This window comes from Equus asinus, chromosome 7 (assembly GCF_041296235.1).
Source record: "Equus asinus isolate D_3611 breed Donkey chromosome 7, EquAss-T2T_v2, whole genome shotgun sequence".
Classification (NCBI taxonomy): Eukaryota; Metazoa; Chordata; class Mammalia; order Perissodactyla; family Equidae; genus Equus; species Equus asinus.
In genome coordinates, this window is record NC_091796.1 from 15,689,839 (window position 1) to 15,707,601 (window position 17,763).

The following is a 17,763-nucleotide window of genomic DNA, read 5'->3' on the forward strand; positions in this document are numbered from 1 at the left end:
CCTAACTAACTGCCTTAAATCTCAAGGCTGGCACTGCTACCGTCACCACCATCCAGGTTGCTTTTCCATAGGCCACTCATCTGGGGATAGTTGTAGGAATCCAAGAGGAAAACTCTCTCATGGAATGTTTCTAAGGATGCAATTTAATATCCCTGAATGGAAGTCTGTGGGACAATCCAGAGGAAGCATTGTCCATATTGTTCCCTTTATAGTTAGCCGAACTGCTTGCCCCATACACATTCGTCATGCAATCCCTTGTTACCATCTGTGGACGCCTGTTTTAGATCACATTGAAAGCAGCAATTTTCCTTTTATTTTAACCCTGAATGCAGCTGTTCCAGGTGTAGTGTATCCGTCCTGGACTGGTGAGATGAGGTAGTTGAGAAGGTTGGTCCTCAGGGTAAAAACTTCGTCATCACACTGACGTCTTTCTGCCATCAGTCTTGAAGTCCCCGCCGTTCTGCCTGCCCGTTGTCTCCTGTTTTCAGCCATACCACCCACCCCTAAGTAGTCAGGATGGCGCTGTAGTTCAGAGATTCTCAACCCAGCGGCAAATAGAATCCCTGGAGAGCTTTTAAAAACCCCCTTCTCTGGGCCTCGCTTAAGACTTACTAAATCAGAATATCTGGGGTGGAGCCTAGACATCTCATTGTGTAAAAATTCATCCTGCGATTCTACTGTGTAGTCAGGTGGTGCCCCACAGGTGGATGAGAAGAAGCATGGCCTTGGGATCTGATGCTCCCCTGGTCTGTAATTACTCTGACCTGGGAAAATCATTCACCCCTTCTGAGGATCAATTTGCAATCCTGTAAAATGCAATGAAACTTCCCTAGCTAGATTATTGAAGGACAAACGAAACAGTGGTGTTGAAAGACGTGACAACTATAAAGAATTAGGGATTATTATTAAGATTATCACACTTTTACTGCTTCTTGGCTGATTCCAGTCCTAATCACCTCTGCGGGCACTGGGGTAATGGCTTTTTAGCTGCGCTCCTTGTTTCCGGGATCTCTACCCTCCAAGTCATCCTCCACAGCAGGGCCAGATCAGAAAGCACACTGGCTCAAAAACCGTTCTGCTTTTCATTTCTTGCAAAATGAAGTCCACCACTCCAGACATCCTCAAATCGAAACTCGAACCACTTTTCTAACTTATTTTCTATTTCCTAACTCTAGCCCATCTGCATCCAACCTCCACAAACGTCTGAGCTCCTATCAGATGACAGCACTGAGCTGGAGCTGTGGGGACATGCAAAGATGAGCCAGAGGTACGGGAACCGAGAAGCTGGCCATCCAGAAGCTCGTAGAAATGATTAGTTAAATATGATTAGTTAAATGATTAATTAAACAATTAGTTAAATGATTAGTTAAATATAATCTTCGAAGACATCTTTAGCTTCTCCATCTCTCTGTTTAAGGCTCAGTTTGCATTGGGCCTTAAGCAGTTCTTGAACAAACTTTCAGAGATGAGTGAACGTCATATCATTACTGAATGGTAGAATAACTGGGGCCTATTTCCCATGTTTTTGAGGATTACAATAGTTGACAGGGCTGGGTTCACGGACAGGCAACCTGTGCAGTCACACAGGAACCCCGCCTCCAGCCCCCTCCCCATTCTGAAGGGTTCAATGCTTGGTTTAATGCTCTGCTGTCACCATCTTGAAATTCTTAAAGACTTCTAGGCAGCGGCCCCCATTTTCGTTTTATATTGGGCCCTACAAATTATATAGGCGGTACTGATACTGAGTGATAATATTTGATTATTCATTTATTTCATTTTTTTAAATTGATTTTTTACTGACGTAACATTGGTTTATAACATTATATAAATTTCAAGTGTACATCATTATATTTTGACTTCTGTGTAGATTACACTGTGTTCACCACAAGTCTAGTTGCCATCCTTCACTGCAAACATGTGCCCTTTACCCCTTTTGCCCTCCCTTCACCTCCTTGCCTTCTGGTAACCACCAATTTGTACTCTGTGTCTACGTGTTGTTGTTGTTTTATCTTCCACGTATGAGTGAAATCATGTGGTATTTGGCTTTCTCTGACTTATTTTGCTTAGCATAATACCCTCAAGCTCAGTCCATGTTGTTGTAAATGGCAAGATTTCACCTTTTTTATGGCTTAGTAGTATTCCATTGCATATATACATACCACATCTTTATCCATTCAACTGTTGATGGGCACTTGGGTTGCTTCCATATCTTGGCTATTGTGCATAATGCTGCAATGAACATAGAAGTGCATAGATCTTTTCAAATTAGTGTTTTCGTGTTCTTTGGATAAATACCCAGAAGTGGAATAACTAGGTCATACAGTAGTTTTATCCTTAACTTTTTGAGAAATCTCCATACTGTTTTCCATAGTGGCTGTACCAGTTTAAATTCCCACCAGCAGTGTATGAGGGTTCCCTTTTCTCCATATCCTCTCCAACACTTGTTATTTCTTGTCTTTTTAATAGTAGCCATTCTGATAGGTGTGAGGTAGTATCTCATTGTGGTTTTGATTTGCATTTCCCTAATACTTAGTGACATTGAGCATCTTTTCATGTGCCTGTTGGTCATGTGTATATCTTCTTCAGAAAAATGTCTATTCAGATCCTTTGCCCGTTTTTTAATTGGGTTGTTAGTTTTTTGGTTGTGGGGTGTATGAGTTCTTTATATATTTTGGACATTAACCCCTTATTGGATATATGATTTGTAAATATCTTCTCCTAATTGGTGGGTTGTGTTTTCATTTTGCCAATGGTTCCCTTTGCTGTGTAGAAGCTTTTTAGTTTGATGTAGTCCCATTCATTTATTTTTTCTTTTATTTCCCTTGCCTGAGGAGACACGATATTCAAAAAGATACTGCTAAGACTGATGTCAAAGAGTGTACTGCCTGTGTCATTTATTTTATTTCTGTTTTATTGTTTTAAGAAGGATTTAAGGCAGCATAAAAGATGACTACAATGGAGGAACATAAAATTTAAAAGTAGCTTCTTAATGAGGCAAAAGAAAAATAAAGTTAGGAAGTTAAGATGGAGCTGGACTGAATTTATTACATTAGAAGGCATGTCAGGTTATCCAATTCGCCTGCTAGAAATGGTTCACAAATATGGTTTTAGGCTTTCTGGCAGCCATTGTGAGGAGGAAGGAATGACCAGCTATAAGATGTATGATACCCACGCTCAGCTAAGGAAGAAGGACAAATATCCCTGATAGGAGGTCAGGGCAAATTTCTCTCGTGGATCTTCCTAATTGGGATGGGCCACAATGTCCTTTAGGGAAAAACAACACTGGCAACATCCATACTGTGAACCCAGCAACACGTGTCACAGGGTGAGTTCTTTTAATATTCCTCACATCAGTGGCAATGCAAAATTCAAGGCTTAGCTGCCTTGCACATGAGAAGGGCTCAGTACATATGTGCTGAATGAGTGAATGAATACCACAGGGCAAGGATCCCCTGGGTAAGCAGTGCTATTGAGAAGTCCAATTCCTGTAAAGCCCAGAGGGAGAATTCTTGTATCATATCATAACTCTACCCCACCCACACCCATCACTCTCCCAAACTCTTTACTTTAGATGGATTTGGCAATAACTGTGAATCCCATTCTGGCTGAGCTGGAGTAACTGAGTTGTAAAGACTTTGTGAAGAAGCAACTTAGAGAAAATCCCCTGAGAGGGCATGTTGGAAGCATGACTCTGGAAGGCAGAGTAGAAACTCCTTTCGGTAATTTTAAATGAATACTTATTAAACACTGTGTGCAGGGCATGAGCACTCTATTCTGCATGGTGCTGGGGGCGTGTGGATGGATGTGTGTGCTAGGATGGATGGGGTGAGTAAATAACAGTTGCAGTCTTCAGGGACCTCTTGGTGTTACAGATATGTGAATAGCTAGCTATGAGGGAAGGGAGGAGGTAGTAAGTGCTAAATAAAAGAATAACCAATGGGTTCTAAAGGACCCAGAATGTCAAAATGAATCTGGAGAAATCTGAGTGAGCTTTGAAGGGACAGAAGGTCAGGGTGAGAGGCAGAGATGTCAATACCCCTGGAAACTTTGAAAACACAGTCTTTGGGGATTGACAATTATAAAGGTAGGTCATGTTGCTGCATAAAGTCAAAGAAATTATGAGAGTGAGGATAAATGAGAGCAAATCTACTTGAAATCTTGGGGGAGATTTGGGGCCCTGTGGTACTACGAGCCACAGTGTCAGGCTTAGAAGCTACTTGCTGACCCTGAGCTACAACAGGAGAGGCTTGGAAGAGACAGATGCGTTTAAGCCAAATGAAGCGAATTGCCGGAATACTGCCGTCTATGGGCAGAATCTCGGTGCAGCAATTCAGGGGGAGTGCTTTGGGTTTGGCAGACCTGGGTCAAGTTCATGTTCACCATTTACTGGGTATGTCATGTTGGGCAAGGTGCTTAAATTCTCTAGGCATCGGTTTCCTCCTCTGTAAAGTGGGGATGCTCATACAACTAAGGTTCTTGAAAGGATGCATGGAAATACTGCAGGTCATGGGCAGCAACACTATCTGGTTCACAGGCTCAATTATCATTCACTAACCAAAAAGAAATTATTGTTATTTACTGATTTTGGAAGTGATTGCTATCCTGAATTTCCCTTGCTCTGTGGCAGAATAATTTGTGTTCTTTAAAACAGTCACATATATGAACATGCCAAACTACTGTGGTCACTGGGAAGGGGAAGACAGAAAGAGACTAAAGGAAAAAGGTTGAGAATGGAATGGGGGGTGCTTTACTCCATCCTCCCACCCCCAGCACACTCCACCCACAGGGAAGGGAGAGAAATAATAGCAGAGGGAAGACATTAAGGCAAGAAGAGGTAGAAAGTGTTTGGAGAAAATTCTATTTGGCATTGCCCTGTGGTGACCTCTACAAGGATCAGACCTCTAAGTGACTCCAGAGGTTGCCATCTCTCCTCCTGACCACTAGAGGGTGCCCTGATTTGATCCTCTGCATCCACAAGCCACAGAAACAGATGTTTGGTTCCCTTCTGTTGGAATGACTATGGCAGGTCATGACTGAGAACAGAGACAGTGGGGAGAATGGACTGGGTGAAGCCAGGTCTGGACCTGGAACAGGTGTAGCAGTGCCAGGTCAACTTGGGTAAAACGTAGTCTAGGGATGGAGTAGAAGAATGGATCCTGGAGGGACTGGAGCTAGCTTCTGGGGACCAGGAGGGCAAGGCATTGGATCCAGACTTAGGTCTTGAAAAACGGTGGTGGAACCTCCATTCCTTTGTTCCTTTTCTCCTGTCTCAAAGCTGCACCATTACATTACCTGGCAGCTGGAACAGCAGGTTTAGTGGCCAAATGAGGGGAGGAGCCAACTGGTGCCAGGAAGCTGACAGCTGATGGAAAGGAAAGATAGGGAAGACAGTAGGGACGGCGTGGATGAATGGAAGATGAGGGTGTACCTGGAGGGAAAGAATAGGACAGAAGATGGAGGTGAGGCACAGTGCGGTAAGAGAGGAGCTACACGTCCAGTCCTTCCCTGGCTGGTCAGATGTGGTCACTCCAACCCAGTAGGCAGTGAGAACAGTATCTCACGTTGATTGTACAAGGAATGGAGTTCGGTTTATAATGATTTCCCTCTACCATACTTATGGCAAAGACACTAGCAACTTACTGGTGGAGTGAGGATCTTATTCAACCCCAAACTGTATAAATGTGACAATAAAAGAGCAGAAAGCTGATGTTGGGGAGAGTGTCCAGAGAACTTTGGCATCACAGTCTAAGCTGACTTTCAGCCAGGACACACTAAAAGGGCCATATTGTTTACGGCCATCGTCCAAGCTGATTGGCGGATGCCTGAGCCTACAGCCTGTTGAACGTGTTGACCATCACCCCAGCTACGGTCACATAGTTCTAGCCGGCTATTTTGGAATATGTGTTGTACGTATCAAAGATGAGGCCAAAAAAATAGATGGTTTTGTTCAATCCAACACCACTTTTAGAAAAGCAATCTGGATATAATTCCCATGAAAATCCTTTGGGGTTTCCAGAATACTTCAGTATCTTGTTCTAGATGAGGCTTCCTTGTCCTTAGATAGTACCTGGTTCTAAATAGGTAAGAGATTAGACACTGGCAAAGAGCGTACTTCTCTCACTTAGAACACCTTATCAGAATAATTAGTCTGTGAGGATGGGTTTAAGGAGGGCCCCAAAACAAAAACCAGTCTTAAAATGTGCACTATCTTTAGCAATCATTATTAGTAAACTATCTCACACTATACATACTTTAAGAATTTTTTTAGACTTTTGAAAGACTAGGTATACTTTAAGGTCGTAAAATATCACCTAAAGAAAAGTACATTTTCAAATTGAGTAACACTCATTCTTCCTCCTGTGTTTCTCCTTTACTTTCACACAGAACACTTCACTTCTGACAATTCTGGTCACCAAATGTGTGTGTGGTTTTTCCCCACAAGCAATTCTCTGCAACAACAATTGCATGTCCTACAATTTAACTCAATTCTGATACTATCTATGTGGAGATAGCATCAGATCCTACAGGTTAAAGGCTCAGTACCACAAGACTGCACCCGCCCCCCTCGCTTCAGATGACAACTGCACATCCAGGTTGTCACCTGTTCTTCTGACCAATCAGCTATAAATCAGAGATTCTCACAACCTCCTCCTTGGGTTCAATTAACTTGCTAGAGTGGCTCACAGAACTCAGGAACACACTTTACTTATTGTTTACCAGTTTATTATAAAAGGAATGATAAAGGATACAGATGAACACACAGATGGAAGAGATGCTCGGGTCAAGGGACGTGGGAAGGGGTGTGAGCTTCCATGCCTTCTCCAGGGGTACCATTCGCTCTGCGCCTCCAATTGTTCACCAACCCAGAAGCTCTCTGAGTGTCATACTTTTGTGATTTTTATGGAGGCTTCATCAAGTAGAAATGATGGATCATAAACTCCATGTCCAGGCCCTCTCCTTTCTCTAGAGAATGGGGAGTGGTGCTGAAAATTACAAGCTTCTAATGATGGCTTGGTCTTTCTGGTGACCAGCCCCATCCAGGAGCCATCCAGGAGCCCACCCAGAGTCACCTCATTAGAACGAAACACTCTTATCACCCAGGAAATGACAAGGGATTTAGGAACTCAGCGTCAGAGACCAAATAGCAGAACAAAAGATGCTCCTAGTGCTCTTATTTCTTAGGAAATTACAAGGGTTTTAGGAGCAGTGTGCTAGGAACTGGGGGCAGAGACCAATATGTATTTTTCTCTTATTTTATACCAATCAATTTGGTTTAAACATCTATTAGGAAGGATGATAATGTGTTTGGTTAAAGATGCCTCTTCAGCTTATCACCAACAGCATGTGAAAGCTATCTAAACACGGGCTCCTACTTCAATGTTTTTAAACAACTTTATTGAGGTGTGATTTATGTACCGTATAATCTGTTTGTTTTGTGTGCAACTATCACCATAACTTGGTTTCAAGATGAAATTTTAACATGTTAAACGGAAAACTCACCGTCATTCTCGGGCCGGATTCAGACCTCTAGGGGTCTTCAGCACTGAGCAGGGCTCGTTCCCTGTGCTGATTCTCTTCCCTCCTCCTTGCTTCCCTCCTTCTCACCTTCCCTCGTAGTGTGTTAGGCGCTCGGGGTACAAGTTGAAAGATAATCTCTGTCCTTAAAGATCAGGAAGACGGTCATGGAAAGCAATGAAAGAGATCATCACATTCTTTCATGGACGTGTCATTTCTGATAGAAGAGCTGTCCGAGGTATGATGGGGTCACATTTCTCTCAGCCCCACCCCGAGTTCTCGGAGATTTAAGGGCTCAGCTCAATAAACATTCACCTGCGCTCCATGCTGCTGGTGAAAAGATGAAGTCATCCCTGCCTGGATTTAAGCAGCTTTAATTCCACCTCAGGTGACTAAGCATCACTCAATGTTATTGGTTTGACTGACTTTGTAACCCAGTACCAAGAGCCCAACCTTTGCCCGTGGGAATGGACACAGCCCCATCTTGTGCCCTCTCTGCTAACTGGAAGTCTCTTCCTATTTACCGCCATGGCTTGCTGCCTCACTTCCTCCAGCTCTCTATGCAGAAGGCACCTTCTCACGGGGACCCTCCTTGCCCACCGAGCTGAAATTTCAGCCTTCTTCCAACACGAAGACTTCATAATCCCCTCCCCGCTTGACTTTCTCCCCTTCCCTTTTTCATTCTCCAACAGACAATTTATTTTACTTGTTTATCATGTTGTTTATTCTCTGCTTCCTCCATTAGAATCTAAGTTCTTGTGAGGGCAGGAGTTTGGGTCCCCTTTCTTCTCTGGCCTAACCCTAGGGCCAGGTTCTCGGTACATAGTCCGTACTCCAGGAATATTTGTTGAACGACTTCCTGACTATGTGATCCTTAGCCTGTTCCCTGGGGCTGGGGTTGGGGCCCATCCTGATAACCCTAGTTTTTTAACACCTGGGAAGCTGTCTTGATTTCCTGTCACTGCCACCCACGGGCAGTGCCTGAGTGTGGAGGGTATGCCAGAAGCTTTGACCATGCTGCCCGCCAGCTCGCAGCTTTGAACCCTGCCTGCTCCCAGCAGCCTCGCTCCTGCAACTGCCTCCCTAAAGACTCCGTTCCAACGTGTTGGTGCCTGTTCCTCCCCTGACTCAAGCTGTTGTTGCCTGCCCCAGCCCGAGCCCCCAACTAGTCTTAAGAACTGGCCTATCCCAGTCTGCCCCAGTTAATTAACCTTCTCTGTGTGACAGCTGTACAAGACTGGACAGAAGGCAGAACACCCATGATGCTGTGTGAATTAAAATCCCAGCCAGTGGGAATGAATGACTAAGGATGGAAGAGTTTACCCCACACCAGGCTGAATGCTTGAATCCTCCCAAAGAACTGTTTTGAAAGCAGCTGAAAAAAGAGTTTAAACATTTTAGAATAATTACTGATCTCTGAAATTAGCTTCTTAAAAGCAGTCTTTAAAGTCACTCTTGTATAATCATAATAGTCGTGGGTTAACTTTCCTAGAAAAATCTTGGAGTGCTACAACTCACCATGTTATTCCAAGCTCCTGGTCAACATCAGAGTTTTCAATACTCTCATTAGCTTCTCACCTAAAAAACAAATTTTATTTTCTGCCCTGAAGTTGAGGCTGAAAATAAAGACTCCTGAAGTCTTCTATTCCAAGGATACCTTAGGCTTTTAAACACACATATAGCTTCCACTCCTGCCAGGTGTACCATAGAGGATGTAACTCAGGTGAACGAAAGGACACAGATCAGCCAGGTGACGGCTTTACCTGGATCCTGGAGAGGACTGACACCCTTCGAGCTTTATCTGTCTCTTGGTGACCGATTTCTGTATATGCTCAGTGACAGCACATTGGGGCATATTATGAACAGGTTTTATTTGTGGGACAAGGAGGGTCAGTGGAGTACATTATGAATTTTAGTAAGTCACATAGAGCCCCTTGTTGGTTCATATGGTTGCCTTTTCATCCTCTGGGCAGAAACGCTTCAATGAGCTATTGGGGAGGTTAGAGTGGGAGTTCTTTCCTTGTGTACAAGACAGTAGGACATAAAGACAGTTCCATTCCAGCAGCGGGGAAAGGCTGCACGCTCTGCTGGGTGACTTAAGGGCCACTCAGCCGAACCCTGGTGCTGGAGATCCAGGAAAGTCGGCAGAGTCATAGAATAGAGTTTTGAGTCTTCATTCTGCGTAGAAATCCCTAAAAAAAGGTGCCTGAAAAAAGGCACCAGAGGGCATGGAAACCATCCTCTACCAGCGACCTTTTGCCTCCGTTCTCTTATTTTTGCAGTTACAAGGGGCAGGAGACCATGTCTTGGGATTTTCTTGGAGAAACTAGACACTCTAAGCACGTCCCTAAGGTAGGAGTTAGGTTTCAAGGTGAATAGGTTAGGTCCCAGGACGTCCTGGTGGTTGGCACTGCCGTGCCTCTCCGGACTGGCACCTCTCTGCTCCCCTTCTCCCCGCACCCTATCTGAGGGAGCCAGGTGGTGGGGATCCATCCGGGCCTCTGTGGATGTGTCCACGAAAGCAGGATCCCACCCTGCCTGGACTACGCGAACTTTTAGGGGCAGCCAAAGATTATCTGTGGTGACGCGGATCCAGGGCAGTTTTTGGAATCGTGACGACCTCAACTCCTCCCTCGCTCGGTCCCCAGGTCCTGAGCTGCAGACCGGTCCTCGCCAGCCTCTGCCCCCACCTCAACCCCGCCCTCCTGCCGGCTCAGCTCGGCCTCCTTTCACACCTGATTCCAGTTCAGGTCCCGCTCGCGCGCCGTGGGAAAGACAACCTCAAGGTCCCGGCTGAGGTTGGACCCTTGCGGGGGGCGAAGCCGAGGGAGCACGCGAGGGAGGGTGGGCAGCTCCTCACACCGGGGGTGGTTTGCGATTCCGGACAGACAGACCGACGTCCCAGACCAGCGCGGGCGGGAGGGCTGGAGGAGGTGGAGCCGCCGGGGAGGGGCGGTGCCGCGGGGAGCGGAGCCCGGCCTCCCGCCCCCACCCCCTTCGGTGCCTTAGTCTGGGCGGTGACACAAAAAGCTCCCGCTCGGAGCCGAGCGCCTGGCGGCGGTGTCCGACCGGGAGCGCGGAGGGCGGCCGGGCAGGTGGGGCGCGTCCCGAAGGGCCGAGCCGGGAGCTGGGGCTGCAGGCGCCGAAGGCGCGCTCCCGGCGCCCGCCCCGCAGCCCGCGGCGCGTGTCTGGCTGAGCGGGGGGCGGGCGCGCCGGGACCACCCCGAGATGCTGCCGCCGCAGCTGCCGCCGCCTCTGTAGGGAGCACCCGAGCCCGCTGCGGAGAGAGGTCTGTGAGTTTCGGTTTGTTTCTCTGCTCTGCCCCTCCCGGGTTCTGGGCGGCGAGAGGGGCGCGAAGGGATGTCTGCGCCCCCAGGGCGGCTGCACCCGGAGCTTGGGAAGCAGGAAAGGGGGGCTGCCTCCTGGCGTATTGGGGTATCTTTTGGATGGTGAGTAGGGGTGCCACAGGGGTCCCGGGGAGAGGAGTGCCGGGCGCGGCGGGGCGGCCCCGGGGCGCAGGGGAGATGGTCCCTGGAGTTGCGTTTCTCCCGAGCGCTGGTGGACTTGGGCTGACGGCTGGGGCGGGGGAGCGGCGCTGTCGGTGTCTCGGCGGAGTCCTCGGATGCCCCCTGGAGCTCCAGTCCTAGGGAGCTCGTCTCGTGCCCGCGCCGCTCGCGCCCCTGAGATGCACGTGCGTGCGCGCGCGCCCTACTTGCGCCCCCACCCCTCACACACCCCGATGGTCCTCTCGCAAGCCCCTAGTCTAGCGCCTTCCCCACCCCCAGAAGTTGCCCTCGCACGCCCCTCTGCGGCCACGGGGCACCTCCGGGGAGGAGAGGGCGCAGAGGCGGGCCAGATGTTGGGGGGCTTTTGTGTAGACCCACGCGCCTGGGGCGCTTGCTCCTGGAAGGGCAGCGGCAGGACAAAGTAGGCTGGACTCGTGGGACGCAGCTCGGGAAGCAGCGGTCCCCGATCTCACCTGGGAGTGGGGTGGGGTGGGGGGAGCACCGCACGGTTTTGAAAAGAGTAGAGAAATCGGCGAAACAGAGTGACAATAATTTGATGAGGTGGCAGACAGGGGCAAAGGAAAGAAAGGATGCTCGCGAATGCCGCGCGGGTGTGTGTGTGTGTGTGTGGGCGGGTGACTGGGCGCCCCGCGTTCCCGGATAACCGGGTTTACCTAGTATATTTTGCTAGTGTATATTTGCCCCAAGATGTTATTCTCCGCCTTCTCGGATTTCTTTTTTCTGAGGGATTACAGTTGCTAGTAGAAGCTCTACTGCCAAAGGAGAACTTGGGGGCGGGGGAGACTGCAGAGGAGTGGGGGGAGGTGGTTATTTATCCTATAGAGACAATTAGGAGGCGTTACGCCCCCTCCGCGGCCCGCCGGCCCGCCAGGCCGACGCACCTCAGCCGTCTTCCTCCACCTCCCCCGGGGCCCCCCACTCCGCCGCTGACCGGGGAGAGTGCGTGGATCTCTTTCTCTGTTGCGCGTATCTAACCCTTACTGCCTGTATTTCACTGCAGGCTGAACAGAGCTCACGCTCAATTGTGCATCCTGCTTGCCCGCCTCTTGCCTCCCAGACACGTACCATTTCCACTTGATGTCATCACGCAGAAGGGGGTGAAAGGGACTCGGTGACAGATTCAGGTAACCCCCAATAATCTGGGTAGCCGACTGGGTGTCTCTGGGTCATTTAGGCCAGCAGGGTTTGCACTGGGCTTTTTGAGTGGTTTCTGCATCACATCATTCCGTTCCTGTCTGTGTGGCAGAGGAGGGGGCCCTGAAACTCCTGGTTCAGAGAAAGAAATTGCAAATGACTTTAAACCTTCCTTTTGAAGAAGTCATTGGGCGCAGGGTGCGTTTGGGGTTGTATAAATTCCACCTGATTTCCTTTGATGGGAATTTTGATACAGTCAGTGCATAGGCACTTGTATCTGAATGTGAGCTTTGGATATATGTATGCCTGCTTTCTTATCTGTGGCAATATATTTTGGCTTCATAACTGAGATATTGTTTATTTAAAAGATGTCATTGTAAGGCTGATTATAAATTTGACCAGGGCTCAATTAGGGCATTGGTCAAATGTGGTGACCTTCTTGTGAAATAATGTCTTTCCTTGTAATAGTGTTTGCAATATCAAGAAGGACACGCCAGCAGTAAGTTACTGGGAGATGGAAGGGAAGGGTGGGGTGGGGGGAGCACAAGGAGAAAAGGGAGCTTTAGTTAAGTTTCCGTTTATATAGCCATGAACCATTAGGCTCTCATTCTGCGTTGTATCTTTGGGTCGTTGGTTCTTTTCCAAAAACTCTGGGCTGTTCTTTTCTTTCCAAGGATAGTTCTGTTTTGCTGTCAGCCTAACCAGATCAGGGGTTATCTTGATAGAGCTCAATGAAACCGTAACCTTCGGACAGATCGGGGCACCTTGGCATTGTCTCCTAGAGGGCAGAGTCCTGGCGTCCTGCACAAGTAGGAGGGACTAAGGATGGTTGTGGAAATGGACTCGAGGTTTGCCTTGCAGGAAGAAGGCATTGCCGAGGGCCAAAGGCTCCTGGAGCCCTCTTGCACTGCAGCAGCAGCATCAGCGTATCTGTGACAGATTCTCTCTTCACCATTTTCCCCCCAAATCCCTTGAAACATAAAATTTAGAAACTTGAGAGATTTGTCATTCACCTCTAAGGTAGTTTTATTTTGAAAGGTGACTTTCAAAAACCTAAGTGACACTGGCATTTTTCCTTCCACTCAAAGCATTCAGGAATCCCTAGGAGTGGTGAGTTATCTAGTCCCGGCTGAAACAAAGCCCAACGCTTTAGAAAGATCAGATTTGCAGTGTGTTGGGAGAGAGATATTTTGACAAGTAATTTTTGTGTCAGCAATAATGCAGGGTGTGTGCTGTGTTCCTGCAAGAGGAAAAGCCACGTGATGGGGTAATAGGGAGTATAATAATGCAATAGAAACAAAGGCTGTGGTTTTTTTTTTTAATAGAAAAAATAAATACCTCACACACAGAATTCCACATGGGAAAACAGCTGCCCGCGCATGTAAATGCACGTCCAAGAACAAAGATCGCCATAGTGCGGTGTTAGGTTTCGCTGTGGTTTTGAATTGTGTACAGTAAGAAATCATAGTAAAGTGTTGTACTGATGTTGAATTTTTTTTTTAGGTGCAGGCTCCCCACCCCCGAGATGTCTGCAGGAGTGTGGTTAGCTTTAGGTTGGACAAGCCCTAGAGGTTATGAGACCAACCTTTGCCTCCTGTGCCCGAGTCCTTCCTACAATGCTCATTTGATTCATTTAATAGCAGATGTTTATCAAACACCTGATAGGTAACAGGCTCTGTGGAAGGTGCCAAGGGGTGGGGTGGGGGCGTGTGGAGACATAAAAATGAACCACCTTCGGGGAGTTTACAGGTTGAGGGAGACATGAAGGCCTGATTCCGGTTAAGTTCCATGGAAGCTAGACAGAGAGGAACGGAGTGGTATTGGACTTCTGAGGAAGGAGGCTAGGATCATTCAGCCTCTACTTGAATGCCTCTTTCATTGGGGAGCTCACTACTTTGTAAATGACTGGACCTGTTGTCAGAAGGTGACCTTTTCTTCATAGTCTTTAAACTCCTCAGCTGGGTTCCACATGAATGGTTAGATTTCCTCATTGTTGAGAGGTCATTCTGTTTTCACTCCTTATTCCCTGAGTTGTTTGAACCTGTCTATCCTGTTGGCACCCTCTACATTTCAAGGTATTATTCAGTCCCGGCTGCACTTGAATTTTGAAACAAATTCTGCTGTTCTGGATTATCTGATTTAGAAAACAGATGGGGTGGGGGAATTTTTGCAGCTTTCTCTCTCAGTGATGTATCAGCAAGATAGGTTAAGTTGCGCTGCAGTAACAAATCACCTCCAAATCCCAGTGGCTACGTACAGCTTCTTTCTTTCCCGTGCTGTGTATCCAGCGTGGTCAGCAGGTGGGCCCTGTTCCTCAGAGTCACTCAAGGGCCCAAACTGAGGGAGGTGGGATCTTGAGGGTGCTTGCAAGATCACTGCAGCATTGGAGAGGAAACCAGAGAATCTTGCTCTGGTAATGACATGATCTGACCCAGCAGTGACTTCATTGCCTCACCCAGAACTAGTCCTATGACCCCATTTAACCACAATTTCATATTTATTCTACTGAAAAAGGGAAAACAGGCTATAGGTGGACAGTGCTAATGACTTCCACAAGTGGTGTGCCTGGCCGAGAGTGTGTTGCTGCCAGGCCTAACTCGGTGCTTTGTGGGCATCATTGTTACATGACTATTGATTGAATGAATGAATGATAAATATCTTAAAGCGTCTGGTCCTACCCCAACACGTTACTTACTGATATGTTGGTATTATATTTCCTAATATGATTGTACACTGGTCATCTAATAAAAAATGATTTTCTTTTTTTTGCCTGCTTTGAATACTTGTTTACTCTGAAGTGCTAGGCCAGGAGATATTTCCAAGGCTGGTTCTAGGAGGTTCGGTGCTTAGCGTTATGTAATAGAGAGGTGTTACTCACAGACTTTCTCTCCCTCCCCATCTGCCTCTTGTCTAAGACTTCCTGAGTTTGTTTGGAACAGCCCAGGGGAGAAAAAGAATGGCAGTGGGCCTGGCATCACCCAGAAGGTGGCCTCACGTAGCAAAGACTGCAGGGCATCAGAGGGCACCTGGAGAGGGCAGGCATGGGTGTAGTGTAGCCTTGGGTCACCCTCTTGTTACTTTGATGTTTAGAAAAAGCAGTTTGGACAAGAGGCTTTTTCTGGTCTCAAGACTAGTAGACCACCCAGAGAGTTCTGAGGCATTTGTACTTCCATCAGCGGCCCTCCTGGCTGTGAAGGTGGTAAGTTTTAAAGCCCTCCTTGCTGCGCTTTCCCTAAAAATACTTGGGTGCTGTGGAACAGGCATTGCAAGGGCCTGTGGATTAAACAGTGGGTGGCTTGTGGAGAGATTTTGCTGTGGAAAGGGCTGGCCACTCAAATATCTTTATTCATGTTGTGATAAATGCATGCGTAGATTAGAATTTTCAGGATTTGATAAATACTTTAGCATAAACATAAGCATGGAATTTAACAAAATAATATTGCTTCTATCTCAATGATCACCTCGTTGAACATATTTTTAATAAAGACAGCTCTCTGTAGGCAGGTAATGTGGTAAACTGACTGTTAGCCCCCAAGACACAGTGACTAGAGGACGTGAACATTGGCCTAAGAATACAGAGGCTGCCTTTTGGTCCATCTTCAGTTGAGTGACAAGATATTGCATCCAAAGGGGTTCTGATGTGGGAGACGAGCAGCAGGAAGAACCAGATGTAGACCATCCAAGACCTCCAAGAACCAATTGAGGGTGCCTGTGGTTGGGCTAAAGGAGAGGCACAAACTGAGCAAGAGGGAAAATTAAGCCTGAGGGACTAGTCTTGAAGTATATTTGGGAAGCTCCAAACACATTTCTATATTTAGTTTGGGCTCTGAGTGTCTGTCACTTTAATTTCGTAACAAAGTTGGCTGTCCAGGTAGAGGACACTTGTGGAGTGAGTGTGGCTCCTGGCCCTGACTGTTGCAATGTTGTGGAAACCTGAAAGGAGGAAGACGTTGGTTTTCTTGCTTCTTCCTTCATGGCTTCATGAGCTATGCTGCGTGTTCCGGAGTCTGCCTCAATAATTGAAGTCACAGTTTGGATAAAATAAGTATTTGTTTTATGTTTAAGGATTTTCTACTTCTGGTTGAGGCCTCAAGTAGTGTATATGTGACTTGCATTTCCTTTGGGTAGTTCTTGAGGCCTGTGCTTTCCTGGCTTAGACCCTATATGACTGCTGAGGCCTAGATACATCTTTGTAGTGTTATGGGGGGCTGCTTGTGATCTCCTGGGAGTGGAGGGGGTATGCCCTATTTACCGCTTGATTCATTAACTCCTGCATAGATAAAACTCATTGCCAACATCCTGTGTGATAAAAGTTATTCTGACATCACATGGGCTTCCTGGGGCATCAGACTTCATGCAAGGAAGGGATTGATCAAAGGCGGATGTGTTGCTCGTAGGGGCAAAGTCATGATGAAGTGGAATCTACGAGTGCTGTGTTCTGTGCTTGCATTTTCTTTTCCTACTCCCCCTACCCCCATCTTATTCCTACCTACCAAGGAAATGTAACTTTTCTGCCTTGATTTCCATTTATAAATCCAGATAATCACACTTAATGTACTCCTCACTGAGGTTCTGCAAGAACGGATGAGATTTTGATCGTCAAAATCTTTGATGATCAAAGATTTCAGATTTGACAAAGATGTCAAATAGTTTGACAGAGACTGTGGAAATAGAGAGCGTTGTTATTCATATTGCTGTTTTGCTTACAACAGATTAACTGTCTCTCCTTAGTGACAGTTCCCATAGCTCCCTTAATTTTCATCCCCACTGCTGGCTGCGTCCTAGCCGAGAACCTTATTTCTCTCTGGGCTATTAGAATGGGTACCCTCACCTCCTGGCTTTCCCACCCCCAATCTGTATAACAAAATATTGTCACCCTTAGGACAGTAGGTCATTTTAATTGTTCATTCCCTTGCTTAATAACCTTCAGTGGCTTCTGTTTTTTTGGGATGAGCTTCATGTTCTTTAGTCTTTCCTTTGAAGTTTTCCCCAGGTTAACCCCAGACTTCTTGTCCAAGCTTGACTTTTGTTCTGCCTGACTTTAAAACACTACATTAGCTGGCCTGTTTAAGCCACTATTCTCCAAAAATGCTTTGTATAGCCGCTTTCTTAATTCTCTGATATCCTGTGGCCCACAGTGTCCTCTCCCTATACCCCATTGTTAAAAGTGCAGCTTAGCTCTTAACACTTCTAAAAATCTAACTCCTTCACTTTAGCCCTTAGCAATCCTTCACTCCTCCAAAGTTCTCTGGCAAGATTGCCTCCATCTCTTGTGTCATTCAACCTTCATTCATTCTACAAAGAACACCTATCATAGATTGTCTTGTAATATCGCCTAAGACTCAAGTATCTTTTTCTTTCTGTTTGATTGCAAAGAACAGAAACCCATTCAAACTAGTTCACACAAAGGGAGGTATATTGAAAAGATGTCCCAGGATATCTTTTATCATCAAGCCACATATCACAAGAGTCCTAGTGAATGGGATTCTTCCAGTCATCGTTCAGCTGGGGGAAAGAGTGAATGAGGCGGACACTTGCCTTCAAGGGGGCCTGCAGCCTGGCAGATGAGACTGGGAGATTGAGACCA

At 46.8% G+C, this 17,763-nt stretch overlaps 1 protein-coding gene and 1 long non-coding RNA gene across 3 annotated transcripts in view; one reads left to right on the forward strand and one right to left on the reverse strand.

The window, feature by feature from the left end:
• Positions 1 to 6,721: 6,721 nt before the first annotated feature.
• On the reverse strand, positions 6,722 to 10,396 carry LOC139045639 (uncharacterized). Its single transcript, XR_011504384.1, has 3 exons — positions 10,251 to 10,396; positions 7,501 to 7,660; positions 6,722 to 6,963 (listed from the first exon to the last, which is right to left on the reverse strand). It is a non-coding gene; the product is annotated as an uncharacterized lncRNA (long non-coding RNA).
• A 159-nt stretch (positions 10,397 to 10,555) lies between these two features.
• The window catches only part of RNF152 (ring finger protein 152), a 76,122-nt gene continuing 68,914 nt past the window's right edge, over positions 10,556 to 17,763 (forward strand). The window contains exons 1-2 of one of the 2 annotated variants that reach the window (XM_014859436.3): positions 10,556 to 10,804; positions 12,043 to 12,166. The gene's annotated coding sequence lies outside the window, so the exon portion shown is untranslated. The remainder of the gene's footprint in view (positions 10,805 to 12,042; positions 12,167 to 17,763) is intronic. The other variant, XM_044774813.2, reaches the window with a different exon arrangement.